Source organism: Euleptes europaea, chromosome 20, assembly GCF_029931775.1.
Source record: "Euleptes europaea isolate rEulEur1 chromosome 20, rEulEur1.hap1, whole genome shotgun sequence".
Classification (NCBI taxonomy): Eukaryota; Metazoa; Chordata; class Lepidosauria; order Squamata; family Sphaerodactylidae; genus Euleptes; species Euleptes europaea.
The window spans coordinates 11384776-11399008 of NC_079331.1; the positions used below are offsets into that span (position 1 = coordinate 11384776).

General features: G+C 47.6%; 1 protein-coding gene across 1 annotated transcript in view; it reads left to right on the forward strand.

Annotated features, from left to right (window-relative positions):
- Positions 1–14233, forward strand: part of GATM (glycine amidinotransferase) — a 78339-nt gene that overhangs the window by 44532 nt on the left and 19574 nt on the right. The window lies entirely within an intron of this gene.

Here is a 14233-nt window from a genome sequence, read left to right on the forward strand (position 1 = left end):
GGCTGTCAAAGATAGGACACTTTGGAGGACTTTCATTGATAGGGTCACCATGAGTCGGAAGCGACTTGACGGCACTTCACACACACCGCTGTGAAGACGTCTTCCAACCATTTAGTAGCCATGGGGGGTTATTCCCAGCGATGTATCAAGAGTTTGGAAATGTTATAAAAAATACTGTTTGCACTTTCTATGTATTCCCACCGATGTATTAAGAGTTTGAAAACGTTATAAAAAATACTGTTCGCACTTTATTAGGCCCCTTTAGCTGTGAAGACGTCTTCCAACCATTTATAAGCCGTGGTATCCCAAAACCCTTTTAAAGCGATGTTTTTTATAACATTTTCAAACTGTTAATACATAGCTGAGAATACAAAGTGCGGTAACCCCTCTCGTATTAAGAGTTTGAAAATGTTATTAAAAACATCGCAAATTAAAAGGGGTTTTGGATACCATGGCTTAAAAATGGTTGGAAGACGTCTTCACAGCTAAAGGGGCCAAACAAAGTGCAAATAATATTTTTTATAACATTTTCAAACTCTTAATACGTCGGTAGGAATACATAGAAAGTGCAAACAGTATTTTTTATAACATTTCCAAACTCTTGATACATCGCTGGGAATACCTAGTGCGGTAACAGCTCTATGAATCATGTTACTGCATTATGTATTCCCAGCGATGTATTAAGAGTTTGAAAACGTTATAAAAAATACTGTTCGCACTTTGTTTGGCCCCTTTAGCTGTGAAGACGTCTTCCAACCATTTTTTAGCCGTGGCATCCAAAAACCCTTTTAGAGCGATGTTTTTTATAACATTTTCAAACTCTTAATACATCGCTGGGAATACATCATGCGGTAACCCCACTGTCCTCCAAAACGTCCTGCCTGTGACAGCCTTGCTCAGATCAGAACTGAGGGCTGTGGCTTCCTTTATAGCATTGGTTCCCAAAGTGGGCAGTACCACCCCCTGGGGGTGGGTGGGATTACCTAGGGGGGCACTAAGAGGCAAGAGGGCAGCAGGGGGGTGCTAGAGGTGGGCCCCTAGTTGTTCACTAATTTGCAATAGACCAAGCTGTGGCACCATGCTGGCAAATTAGGTGGAAACTATCAGAATTCTTTTTCCAGACTTTGAAGAGCTGGTACCGCTGGACCAAGTTCATCAGTTTTGTTGAATAAATTTCAACTAAAACGTTTCCATTTTATTTTGAATAGATGTGCAATTAATTGTTACTGTTTTGAAACTATATTATTATCTTCTTTGGTGAGTCATGCAAATCCCTATTTTGAATAATCCTTTTTATAGGATAGGGTAGGGGGCGCTGGGGTTGAGTTTGTGGAACCAAGGGGGCGGTGGCCTGAAAAGTTTGGGAACCACTGCTTTATAGAGTCCATCCATCTCTTGTTGGGTCTTCCTCTTTTCCTGCTGCCTCCAGCTTTTCCTAGCATGACTGTCTTTTCCGGTGACTCTTGTCTTCTCATAATGTGACCAAAGTACAACAGCCTCAGTTTAGTCATTTTGTGTGTGTGTGTGTGTGTGTGTTAAGTGCCGTCAAGTCGTTTCCGGCTCATGGTGACCCTATAAATCAATGTCCTCCAAAGTGTCCTATCTTTGACAGCCTTGCTCACATCTTGCAAACTGAGGGCCGTGGCTTCCTTTATAGAATCAATCCATCTCTTGTTGGGTCTTCCTCTTTTCCTGCTGCCTTCAACTTTTCCTGGCATGATTGTCTTTTCCAATGACTTGTCATTTTAGTCATTTTAGCTTCTAGTAAAAAAAAACCACTTTTTAAAGGCTGCTTTAAATGGATCTAAGAGCCCCGTGGTGCGCTCTGCTCACGACCTGAGTTTGATCCCGATGGAAGTCGGTTTCAGGTAGCCGGCTCGAGGTCGACTCAGCCTTCCATCCTTCCAAGGTCGGTCAAGTGAGTACCCAGCTTGCTCTGGGGGTAAAGGGAAGATGACTGGGGAAGGCACTGGCAAACCACCCCGTAAAACAAAGTCTGCCTAGTAAACGTCAGGATGTGACGTCACCCCATGGGTCAGGAATGACCCGGTGCTCGCACAGGGGACCCTTACCTTTAAATGGATCTATTGGTTGGCCACTAGAGGGCGAAGATGCTCCGCGGTAGATCCCTGCTTCGTCTGACCAGGTGGTTCTGCTCAAGAAACTGCAGGAAGGACTGAGGCCCCTTCCACTCCCAGCACTGAGGCCCCGATCCAAATCAGGACCTGTCAGCAGGCTGCACTTTACTGCAGACAAAATTATCAGCTAATTGCACGCAGCCACATTATTAGGGAATCACAACCTTGTCCCTCAGCAGCCGTTCCAACTACGGATGCCAACTCTGGGTTGGGAAATTCCTGGAGATTTGCGGGCGGATCCCAGGGAGGGCAGGGTTTGGGGGGAGGGAGGGGCCTCAGTACAGTATAATGCCATAGAGTTCACACTCCAGAGCTGCCGGTGTCTCCGGGGGGGGGGGGTCATCTGGAGATCGGTTGCAATTCCAGGAGATCTCCAGATCCCCCCTGGAGGTTGGCAACCCTAATTCCACCTGGCTGCACCCGAGGGAGGCTTGCCTGCCTGGGTCCAAAGTCCTCTTTGACTCTGCCCCTTCCTCCTAGAACTATCTCCCCCAGCGTCCATTCCAGCTGGAAAAGCGCCACCGTAAGCAGAATTCTAACCCCACTGATGTAAAGGGGCTTAGAGAATGGCATATCTCTGCTTAGGACGGCACTGTGCATCATCTGAGGGTTAGCATCTGATTTTGCTTGTATTTTCCTCTTTCCTTTGTTGGGGCGTGCGTCACATCGTATGCCTTGTTTTGTACCAAAAACCGCTTGGAGGGCAATGGGAGGAAGGTGGGCTATAAATGTATTAAATCAACAAAAATTAGCACATGCTGTAGGAAGTGATTCCGACAGGGGAAACCAGTGGCCTGTCGGTTTCTGGGGGACCTGACCCTAGATCCTGACGGTGCTTCAGAAGACAAGCTCAGGGACTTTGGCATTTCAGAACGGGGGACCGTCCTGCTTTCCAGGGAGACCTGGCTCCGGTCCAGCGGAGACAAAGAAAAAAGATGCAGTCAGTAAGAACAGGGCTCTTACAGTGCAATCCTAAGAACGCTTTCCTGGGAGTAAGTTCCATTGAGCAGACTTCACTAGAATTCTGAGTAGACCTTAGAATCATAGAGTTAGAAGGGACCACCAGGGTCATCTAGTCCCACCCCCTGCACAATGCAGGACATTCATAGCTACCTCCTCCACACACACCCAGTGACCCCTACTCCATGCCCAGAAGATGCCCAAGATGCCCTCCTTCTCATGCTCTGCCTAAGGTCATAGAATCAGCATTGCTGACAGATGGCCATCTAGCCTCTGCTTAAAAACCTCCAGGGAAGGAGAGGTCACCACCTCCCGAGGAAGCCTGTTCCACCTAGGAACCGCTCTAGCTGTTAGAAAATACTTCCTAATGTCTAGGCGGAAACTCTTTGGATTTAATTTCAACCCTTTGTTTCTGGTCCGACCTTCTGGGGCAACAGAAAACAACTTGGCACCCTCCTCTCTATTACAGCCCTTCAACTACTTGAAGATGGTTATCTTAGGAGTGTGCTGTTAGTTGCTCAGGCTAGCCAAAAGACCTCTCCATATCGAAACATCAGCTGGGACTAAATCTCAACCTACCACCCCTGAAGGCTCCAATCCAAGACTTCCTGGAAAGGCGCTGGCTCTGGGCCTGTATGTAACTCAGGGGAGAGGAATTGCACAGCAGCAGATTGTCAACTGTCTTTCCATTGAATTCCTTGCGAATAGATCCGTTGATGGTTCTTCAGCAGACAGATGGTCTTGCCTGGAGGTTACTAACCGCTAAGACATAAAGACAGTGTAGTACAACGGTTAGAGGCAGCATGGTGTAGTGGTTAAGAGTGGTGGTTTGGAGCGGTGGACTCTGATCTGGAGAACCGGGTTTGATTCCCCACTCCTCCACATGAGCGGCGGAGGCTAATCTGGTGAACTGGATTGGTTTCCCCACTCCTGCACATGAAGCCAACTGGGTGACCATGGGCTAGTCACAGCTCTCTCAGCCCCACCTACCTCCCAGGGTGTCTGTTGTGGGGAAGGGAAGGTGATTGTACACCCGTTTCATTCTCCCCATTAGGGTAAGCAGACAAAGGGTTGTTGTGATGCGGAGGAAGGGAGAGCTACTTTGGATCTTGGAGACCTAGACTTCCTAGAGGCCCCTGGTTGGCCACTGTGTGAACAGGCTGCTGGACTTGATGGACCTTGGTCTGATCCAGCATTGGCTTTTCAATCAATCAATCAATCAATCAATCAATCAGTCAATCAATCAATCAATCAATCAATCGACCTTCATTGGCATATTCTCAGAAACATAGCATAGAGGCTTTTCTTATGTTCTCATGTTCTTATGGATATAAATATAGCATATAAATAAATAAATAATAAATCCATCATGCTATCTATGAAGTAAGGGCCTCATAACACTATAAATTCCCCCATCGCTTTTAAACTAAATTTGTGCCGAGTTAAGTTTCTGGCCTCTACCCACCTTGTCTGGTTTTTTCCTGTTCCTTAATTGGCTTGATTGAGAGGCCCTCACTGCATAGTGGGTCCCGGAGACCGTAGAAGGCTGCAAGTATTTCACGTTATTTTTAAAGTGCAGTTTAGAGTTGGATTTCAGGTGATTTATAGCCGCGTTGAGTTCTTCCTCAAAGAAAGCCGGTTACACAGCCTGCCTGCTCCAGAAACTTTAGAGGCAGTTTTTAGTTATGAGCTCTTCTCCCTTTACCCCCCCTCCCATTCCATCTCATGATAGTATTTCACTGCCATGTGAAACACAGACCTCTGCCACATGACATGGTCATGGACCCAATTTCTGGCCTGGGGCCCATCTTCTTGGAGGAGATTGCTGTAAAGAGGCTGCTGTGTACATCCCCAGATGGAGAGGGGAGAGGCAGCAAGACCAGTGGACATCTACTGGTTTCTGTACCAGCAGTGTTGCCAAATGGTTAGCAGGGGTCTCACTGACTTCCGTAACCCACAAGCTAATGGTCAGGACCACTATTTACAACAGCTAGTCAGAGACAGAAAGATATGGGGGAATGCAGTGTGTACAGATGTTGTTGCTACTGTATTGCCACAAGGACAACTTACCTGGATTCTGTGGTAGCCAGCGTGGTGTAGTGGTTATGAGCTGTGGTTTGGAGCGGCGGAGTCTGATCTGGAGAACCGGGGTTGATTCCCCACTCCTCCACATGAGCGGCGGAGGCTAATCTGGTGAACTGGATTTGTTTCCCCACTCCTGCACATGAAACCCGCTGGGTGACCTTGGGCTAGTCACAGCTCTCTTGGAGCTCTCTCAGTCCCGCCTACCTCCCAGGGTGCCTGTTGTGGGGAGGGGAAGGGAAGGTGATTGTAAGCCGGTTTGATTCTCCCTTAAGTGGTAGAGAAAGTTGGCATATAAAAACAACAACCTCCTCCTCCTCCTCCTCCTCCTCCTCCTCCTCCTCCTCTTCTTCTTCTTCTTCTTCTTCTTCTTCTTCTTCTTCTTCTTCTTCTTCTAGAGTTGGAAAGGACCACCAGGGTCATCAAGTCCAACCCCCTGCCCAATGCAGGAAATCCACAACTACCTCCCCCCATCCCCAGTAACCAGAAGATGGCCAAGATGCCCTCCCTCCCATCATCTGCCTCCCATCATTCTTCTTCTTCTCCCCACCCCCACTGAGGTTCCTCCCTCACACTTTACCCTCCACAGGGTCCAGCCCCAAATCTCCAGGAATTTCCCAACCCAGAGTTGGTAACCCTAACGCTCTCCCATCCAGTGTCTAGCCAGGATCCGAAAGCAGGCTACATTGAACACTTTGCTGTAAGGGTCAAACTGTACATTTTGTTGGGGATCCGTGATCAGATTTCTTCGAAAGTGGAGCTTAGCCTTAGAAACAAGCCGTGTCTATGTGTGTGCAAGGCTGATCCCAGGTGTTCAGGGTCCCCAAGCAAGGTGTGCCACTCCCGGCTGGGTCCAAGCCAACCCCCCTGCAGCAATGTTGCCCTGCTCCCTGCTTTTTGTTTTTCAGGAAACACAACTCATTTCACTCCCAAAATCCTGTGCAGGCACGCACCACGTTCTGCTGTTTGCAATTCCACAAACTCAGCTAAGACTTTAAACCGGGAATAAGCAGACATTTTCAGCCTGGGTGCTAAAAAAATAAAATTGCTACCCCCTGCATAAGAAGATAGGAGCCCCGTGGCATGGAGTGGTAAGCTGCAGTACTGCAGTCAGATGCTGCGCTCGTGACGTGAGTTTGATCCCAAGGGCAGACTGGTTTTCCGTGATCCTTATAACAGTCCTCTCTCTTTGCTATACTTACTGGAAAGTTTCTCTTTTCTTTTGAATCAAGTATTTTTATTTTCCAATTTAATAATTAAACATACACTAGAAATCAATAACACATGGGCAGTACACAAGCAATACATTACAGACATGAAATCTACAACTTGTTAATAACAAGATTTTCCTGGGTGGGCGTAGCCAATCCACCCGCCCCCCAATTTTATAATCATCCCTGTATTTAGTTATAATAATTTAGTCACACTGAAAATATACTTCTTGATCGCTCCCATAGTTTGACACCTTATTCCATATACTAACTCAGTACTAAGAGCCCCGTGGCGCAGAGTGGTAAGCTGCAGTTCTGCAGTCCAAGCTCTGCTCACAACCTGAGTTTGATCCCATGGAAGTCGGTTTCAGGTAGCCGGCTCAAGGTTGACTCAGCCTTCCATCCTTCCGAGGTCGGTCAAATGGGTACCCAGCTTGCTGGGGGTAAAGGGGAGATGACTGGGAAAGGCACTGGCAAACCACCCCGTAAACATAGTCTGCCTAGGAAACGTCGGGATGTGACGTCACCCCATGGGTCAGGAATGACCCGGTGCTAGCACAGGCGATTACCTTTACCTTTTTACATAAGAAGATATTGCTGTGCTGCCTGCCGAAGAGAAGAGGGAGGAGAAATGAGGAATGCATTTGGCCAGGTACACAGGAATCCAGGGAGTTTCAGCAGTGCTTTGGGGCTCACCTGGCAGCTCCGTGGTGCAGGAGAAGTGATGGGCATGAGTCATGCCCGTTACCTTGTCTTACCCCATCAGCCCCAGGGCTTGGGTTGTGGAGTGGCCCTGCATGCCAGGCAAAATGATCTGGCCGTGCAGCTGTTTGGCACATCTGCCAGTGGTTGCCTACCCCTGTTTCGTACCACCGCGAGTGAGAACAAAACTCTGGTCTGGTTTATTTACTTCTTTACTTGTCTCTGAATACCTTGCGGAGCAGAAGTACCGAGAGTGAAGGGTCTCTGGAACCGTTTCTTTTAGCCAATGTGACCGCAAACGCTGTTGTTTCAACGCAGGCCCCTGGAAACTACAGCCCAGCGGCTCCTCTATCAGTACTGTGGCTGTCTAGCTTTTGCAAGAATGTTGGCATGAATGAACTATATCTCACAGGATGGCTTTCTGAACCGCCTCTGCTCCTCAGGGGTCAGTTCTCCGTGGCCTTTGGAAATGGCCCGCTGTATGCCGGCATGAGTTAGAATCATCGACAGCACCGTCCTTCTCGTGTTTACTCAAAATTAAGGTGAGTTTGTCAAGGTTTATTATCTTAGATTCTCTGGACTGCAGACTAAATTTATTAAGAACATAAGAACATAAGAAAGGCCATGCTGGATCAGACCAAGGCCCATCAAGTCCAGCAGTCTGTTCACACAGGGGCCAACCAGGTGCCTCTAGGAAGACCACAAACAAGACGACTGCAGCAGTACCATCCTGCCTGTGTTCCAGCACCTAATATAAATAGGCATGCTCCTCTGATATTCATTACCTAATGTTTGCTTAATCCACCCCCCCAAATAATTTTTGGCTCAGCTTTATTCAGCAATTTTAATTGGTGTGCCTACGAGTTATACTATTTAGTTAAAAGCCTTAACTTAGCATGCATATAGCACTTAAAACATCTCCTAAGTGTTTAACAGGCATTCCGTTATTTCTGTCCTTGCCACAGGCCTGCGAGATAAACCAGTACTGAGTTTTGTGGCTGAGCTGAGATTTGAACCAGCAGCCTTTCAGATCACAGGTTCACTAGACCACACCAATTACAGATTCTCTGTTGGGTTGACAGTCTTGTTCTAGATTCAGAGGCTGCGTTTCTGAGTTCTTCCTCGCAAATCACTTTTCTCCTGGGTATTCTTGAAACACGGCCCAGATTAAATAACTAACACATGCCCATGACTGTGTGGTCAGTGAAGCAAAGTATATCTGACCCCACATCAGTTGTTCAGCGATTTTGAAGAAAGAAAGGGTCGGACAGGTTTATCAATAACTTAGCCTTCCCCCCCGGGTCACACAGGCTGGCTGTGTACACGGGGAATTTGCTTTCGAAGGCTTTTATGTGACTGACGGTACAGTACCTGACCTTAGCAGACGATCTGATGCAATCCTCCACATCTGTCCAGGTGCAACTCAACTGCTACTGTAAGGGTGCATCCGTCTACCTTTTACCTGCTCTGCACTTCTGTTTCAAAAGCACTCACCTTCGGAGGTCATCAACAGGCTTTGGAAACGAGCGGGATTATGAGCTCTTTCAGACTTTGGCCATTTGTGCAGGGGAAATTTGTGTTTGGTTCTCAAACAAATTGCTTTTTGCCCCTTCCTGTGACTTGCAGGAGCAGGGTAAATTACGAAATTGCAAATAAGTAACTTATATAATTTAGAAGGGTAAATATATATATATATATATACAGGAGAATTACACAACTTGAGGCTGACAATGAGGAAATTGAAATTGTTGAAGACTTTCTATTCCTTGGCTCCATCATCAACCAAAAGGGAGACTGCAGCCAAGAAATCAGGAGATTGAGATTGGGAAGGGCAGCCATGAGGGAGCTAGAAAAGATTCTGAAGTGTAAGGATGTGTCCCTGGCCACCAAGATTAGGTTAATTCATGCCATCATATTCCCTGTTACTATGTATGGGTGTGAAAGCTGGACAATGAAGAAAGCTGACAGGAAGAAAGTAGACTCCTTTGAAATGTGGTGTTGGAAGAGAGTGTTACGGGTACCCTGGACCGCCAAAAAAAAACAAATCAGTGGGCTATAGATCAAATCAACCTGAACTGACCCTAGAAGCTAAAATGACTAAACTGAGGCTGTCCTTCTCACATTATGAGAAGACAAGAGTCACTGGAAAAGACCATAAAACTATAGACTTAACTAAACTGACTAAACTGAGGCTATCGTATTTTGGTCACATCATGAGACAACAAGAGTCACTGGAAAAGACAGTCATGCTAGGAAAAATTGAAAGCAGCAGGAAAAGAGGAAGACCCAACAAGAGATGGGTTGACTCAATAAAGGAAGCCACAGCCTTCAATTTGCAAGGTTGTCAAAGACAGGACGTTTTGGAGGACATTGATTCATAGGGTCGCCATGAGTCGGAAGCGACTTGACGGCACTTAACAAACACACACACAAAAAATATATATGTTTTGAAACTTAAGCATGTATATGCATTTCCACAATCAATGTTGGTTGTAGAATCCAGCTTCTCTAGGTGTGAAATTTTAATTTCTTTCTCCCTTTTATTCCTGGACGCTTGCCGAGTCATGAAAACTTATATGGGCCAGGTTGCTAAGTGGCAAACCAAAGTTTCGAAATTAGTTGGGAAGTCATGCAAGGCATGATGAAAAGGGGGACCTTTGGAGTCATTCTCAAGCCAATCATTAATTCCCGAAGTAAGGGCTATCTCAGTAGAATGCCCGGAGCAAAGCTGGAATTGATGTCAGGACTAACAGTACGGACCTTAAAAAACTAGCCGCCTGGATTTTTTTCTCCAGCTGATGCCAGGTTATCAGTGAATGAATTCACTATCTGGCAGGGACGGGGTGGGTCTTATATAACAGGTGAATCTGGACGCCAAGAGTACAATGCAGCAAATTAATTTAGACTTCAGAACTATGCAGATAGAGGATGAGGGGCTGTGGCTCAGTTTGCAGAGCATCTGCTTGGCGGGCAGAAGGTCCCAGGTTCAATCCCTGGCATCTCCAGTTAAAGAGACTAGGCAAGTAGGTGATGTGAAAGACCCTGGAGTCTGGAGATCCGCTGCTGGTCTGAGTAGACAATACTGACTTTGATGGATCGAGGGTCTGATTCAGTATAAAGCAGCTTCATGTGTTCATGTGAGGGGTCAGAACGATGACAGACAGACCACAAAGACTGTCATTTGTAACAGTTCAAAGCTGCCCTTGCTTCAGCTGGATTTGCAGTGAGGATGTCAAACGCACCTCAGGCTGAGGGCTAATTTTTGCATTTCAAAAGCTTCTCCTGCGGTGTCTTCTTTTTTTGCAAGCACAACTGTTGGGCGTTGGGGCTTTATTGCAGACACAAAATAGGAGCGGAAGCCTCTGGGTGGAAGCAGTAGTTACAACTCTTGCTGTATGTAAGTCAGTTACAAATCTGCCTATATTTGTCTCAAATTTGTAATTGACCTTTTTCTCTCTCTTGGCAATTGCTAATACCAGTTGGCAGTTTTGTCCTATATTAAGTGGTCGATGGTTTTATTTGGAAACTAGAAAAAATACGCTGAGTTTTGGGGCATAGCGCATCAGACACTGGGTTGGATCCTAACTAAATTTTCCAATAGCACAATGAATCTTTCCTGCATCCCCCCTTCCGCTGCAGCTCACTGATCTCCACAAACTGCTAGTCCTGGGTGGCAGAGAACTCTGGGGAATGACATGGGCATAGGTCCTGGAGATTTGGAGATGGAGCCTCGGGGGGGCAGGGACCTCAGTGGGGTACAGTACCATAGAGTCCACCCTACAAAGCGTCCATTTTTCTCCAGGGGAACTGATCTCTGTAGTCTGGAGATGAGCTGTAATTCCGGGGGATCCCCAGGTCCCACCTGGAGGCTGGCATCCCTACATGCGGGGGGGGGGGCTTTGCAGTAGGAAGTTGGCGGTTTTGTTTGGATCCAACCCATTGTTTTCCCCAGTGGGGGTAAAAATCAGCGTGGGGTGGTGATTTTTCAGGAGGGAAAATGGTACAAGGAGGGAAATGGGTACGAAGCCGCTCTGATCCTGTACCAGTCTTTCCCCCTTTAGATCACAGCTGTTTCTGGTTTTTAAAGAGTTGTCGGGGGGGGGGGGAAGCATAACAGGAATGCACGTAATGGGTTCAGTTGTACCCTGAAGATTTAAAGACATATTTAAACTTCTCATGAAAAAAAGCATCAGGGACCAACAGTTTTAGGGACTTCTTTCATAGCAGCTTTTTGAAAAATCCAGAATCCATCTGATGCAGCTACATTTCTGCTGTAATTCCTGTCCAGACTCCAACCCCAACCTCAACTTCGACTGTTAAATGCAAAAGTGTACTTTTTATGCAATGCAAGATAGGCCAATGATCCAAAGTTCAAGGGGAAATTGGGGCAGCGCTGTAACCTGTTGGAGTGATCTGATTTGGGAAAAGACTTGTGTGAGTGAGGTCCTGAGACATCGCTTTTAAGGTGATGTACTATCTGACTCTGGCACTGTCGGAAGCCAACGGCTTGGATGGGAGACCAACAAGGAAGTCCGGGGTTGCTACGCAGAGGCAGGCAGTGGCAAAACCACCTCTGTTCATCTCTTGCCTTGAAAACCTTATGGGGGTCGCCATAAGTTGGCTGTGACTTGACAGCACAAAAAAGGGGGGGGGTGCAGAGTCCCTGCAAGCTGAACAGTAGTACAGCAGGGAGAAGACCAGGAGGGAACCTTTCTCCCTGAAGTGCTAGTTTTCTCCTTACGGAGAACTTTCCGAGAAAATAAGCAGGAGTCGTACAGAATTTTAAAGACTAACAAAATATAGTATCAGCTTGGGCTGTCATGGACTACAGCCCATTTCTTTGGATGCAATTGGTGGATCTCTCACATGCCTCGTGAGCACCCACTTATGCTGGAATAACATTGTGTTAGTCCTTTGGGTGCTGCGGGGCTCCCGATGATTTCTTCTGCAACAGACTAACATGGCTCCTGTCCTGGAATTCCTACAGAAGAGACCCAAAACAGCAGGCAAACCCAACCAAGAGGACACAACACTTTGTGCAAGCCTTCCAGTTAGGGTTGCCAGCTCTAGGTTGGGAAATACCTGGAGATTTGGGGGGTGGAGCCTGAGGAGGTTTGGGGGGTTTGGGGAGGGGAGGGACTTAGAGTCCCATAGAGTCCACCTTCCAAAGTGGCCATTTTCTCCAGGGGAACTGATCTCTGTCTCCTGGAGAGCAGTTGTAAAAGCAGAAGATCTCCAGCCACCACCTGGAGGATGGCAACCCTACTTCCAGTGCCCCAGAGCCGAGCATCCAGCCTGATGCGGCATTACGGAGAGCTCCAAAGTTTGCACAATAGACTGTGTTGTTTCGGTTGCTCACAATACCAAGTGTTACGCGCCTTCCGTTTCTGGATTTTGTCAAGGGCTGATGCCTTTTCCTTTACAAAAGAGAGAAGGAGAAAAGAGCAAGGGTCCAGCAGCACCTTAAAGACTGACAAAATTTCTGGCAGGGTTTGAGCTTTTGTGAGCCACAGCTTCCTTCTTCAGATACAGCCAGAATGTCAAAGAGAGAATGGGCCGTGGCTCAGTGGTAGAGCATCTGCTTGGCATGCAGAAGGTCCCAGGTTCAATCCCCGCCACCCCCAGTTCAAGGAACCAGGCAAGTAGGTGATGTGAAAGACCTCCGCCTGAGACCCAGGAGAGCCACTGCGGGTCTGAGTAGACAATACTGACTTTGATGGACCAAGGGTCTGATTCAGTATGAGGCAGCTCCATGTGTTCATGTGTTCAACTGCTGCTGGTCACTGGGGTGTGGGGGGGGAAAGGTAGTTGTGGAATTCCTGCATTGTGCAGGGGGTTGGACTAGATGACCCTGGTGGTCCCAACTCTATGATCGGAATAGATTGTACTGACCTTGATGGACCAAAGGTCTGATTCAGTATGAGGCAGCTCCATGTGTTCATGTGTTCAACTGCTGCTGGTCACTGGGGTGTGTGGGGGGGAGGTAGCTGTGGAATCCCTGCATTGTGCAGGGGGTTGGACTAGATGACCCTGGTGGTCCCAACTCTATGATCGGAAAAGATTGTACTGACCTTGATGGACCAAAGGTCTGATTCAGTATGAGGCAGCTCCATGTGCTCATGTGTTCAACTGCTGCTGGTCACTGGGGTGTGTGGGGGGGAGGTAGTTGTGGAATTCCTGCACTGTGCAGGGGGTTGGACTAGATGACCCTGGTGGTCCCAACTCTATGATCGGAATAGATTGTACTGACCTTGATGGACCAAAGGTCTGATTCAGTGTGAGGCAGCTCCATGTGTTCATGTGTTCAACTGCTGCTGGTCATTGGGGTGTGGGGGGGGGGGAGGTAGCTGTGGAATCCCTGCATTGTGCAGGGGGTTGGACTAGATGACCCTAGTGGTCCCAACTCTATGATCGGAAAAGATTGTACTGACCTTGATGGACCAAAGGTCTGATTCAGTGTAAGGCAGCTGCAAGTTATTGTCGAAGGCTTTCACAGTCAGAGTTCATTGGTTCTTGTCGGTTATCCGGATTGTATAAATACCAAGACCCAGGTTACACAGCCCGGATAACCGACAAGAACCAATGCAGCTTTCACAATTTTCTTTCTCTTTAGTATTATTGTATTTTATTTTCTCTTGTTTTTTCTCTTTTTAACTTTTCTGTTAATTTTTTTTTATATATTGTATGTTTGTTAAAACTTAATAAAAATTCATTTTTAAAAAAGAAGAACCAATGCAGCTGCAAGTGTTCATGTGAAGGGGTGTTTTTTTTTGGGGGGGTGGCATCCCCAAATTTGCCCTCCCCAGCCTGAGGGTGCAGTAGTCCATTCTGTCCCTGTAAGGTTCCCCCACCTCCTTCTGTCGCCCACCCGGAGCAGCGGCGGTCTCCAACGCAGCTTTCTTGGGCAGAGGATGTATTTTTTTGGGGGGGGGGGCTTCCCCATTCATCCCTGCCGGCCCGCCCCCTGGAGGCTATAAATGGCCACGCAGGCGCCTTGGCCGGCCGCCACTGGCTAATTTCGGGCTCCCCCGGACAGCCCCCCCGGAGGGGGGGGCCGTGGCCAGCCAATGGGGACGCGGCAGCGCGCTGGCGGGGAGGCTCATATAAAGAGCCCCGGCGGCGGGGCATCCCCTCGCTGTC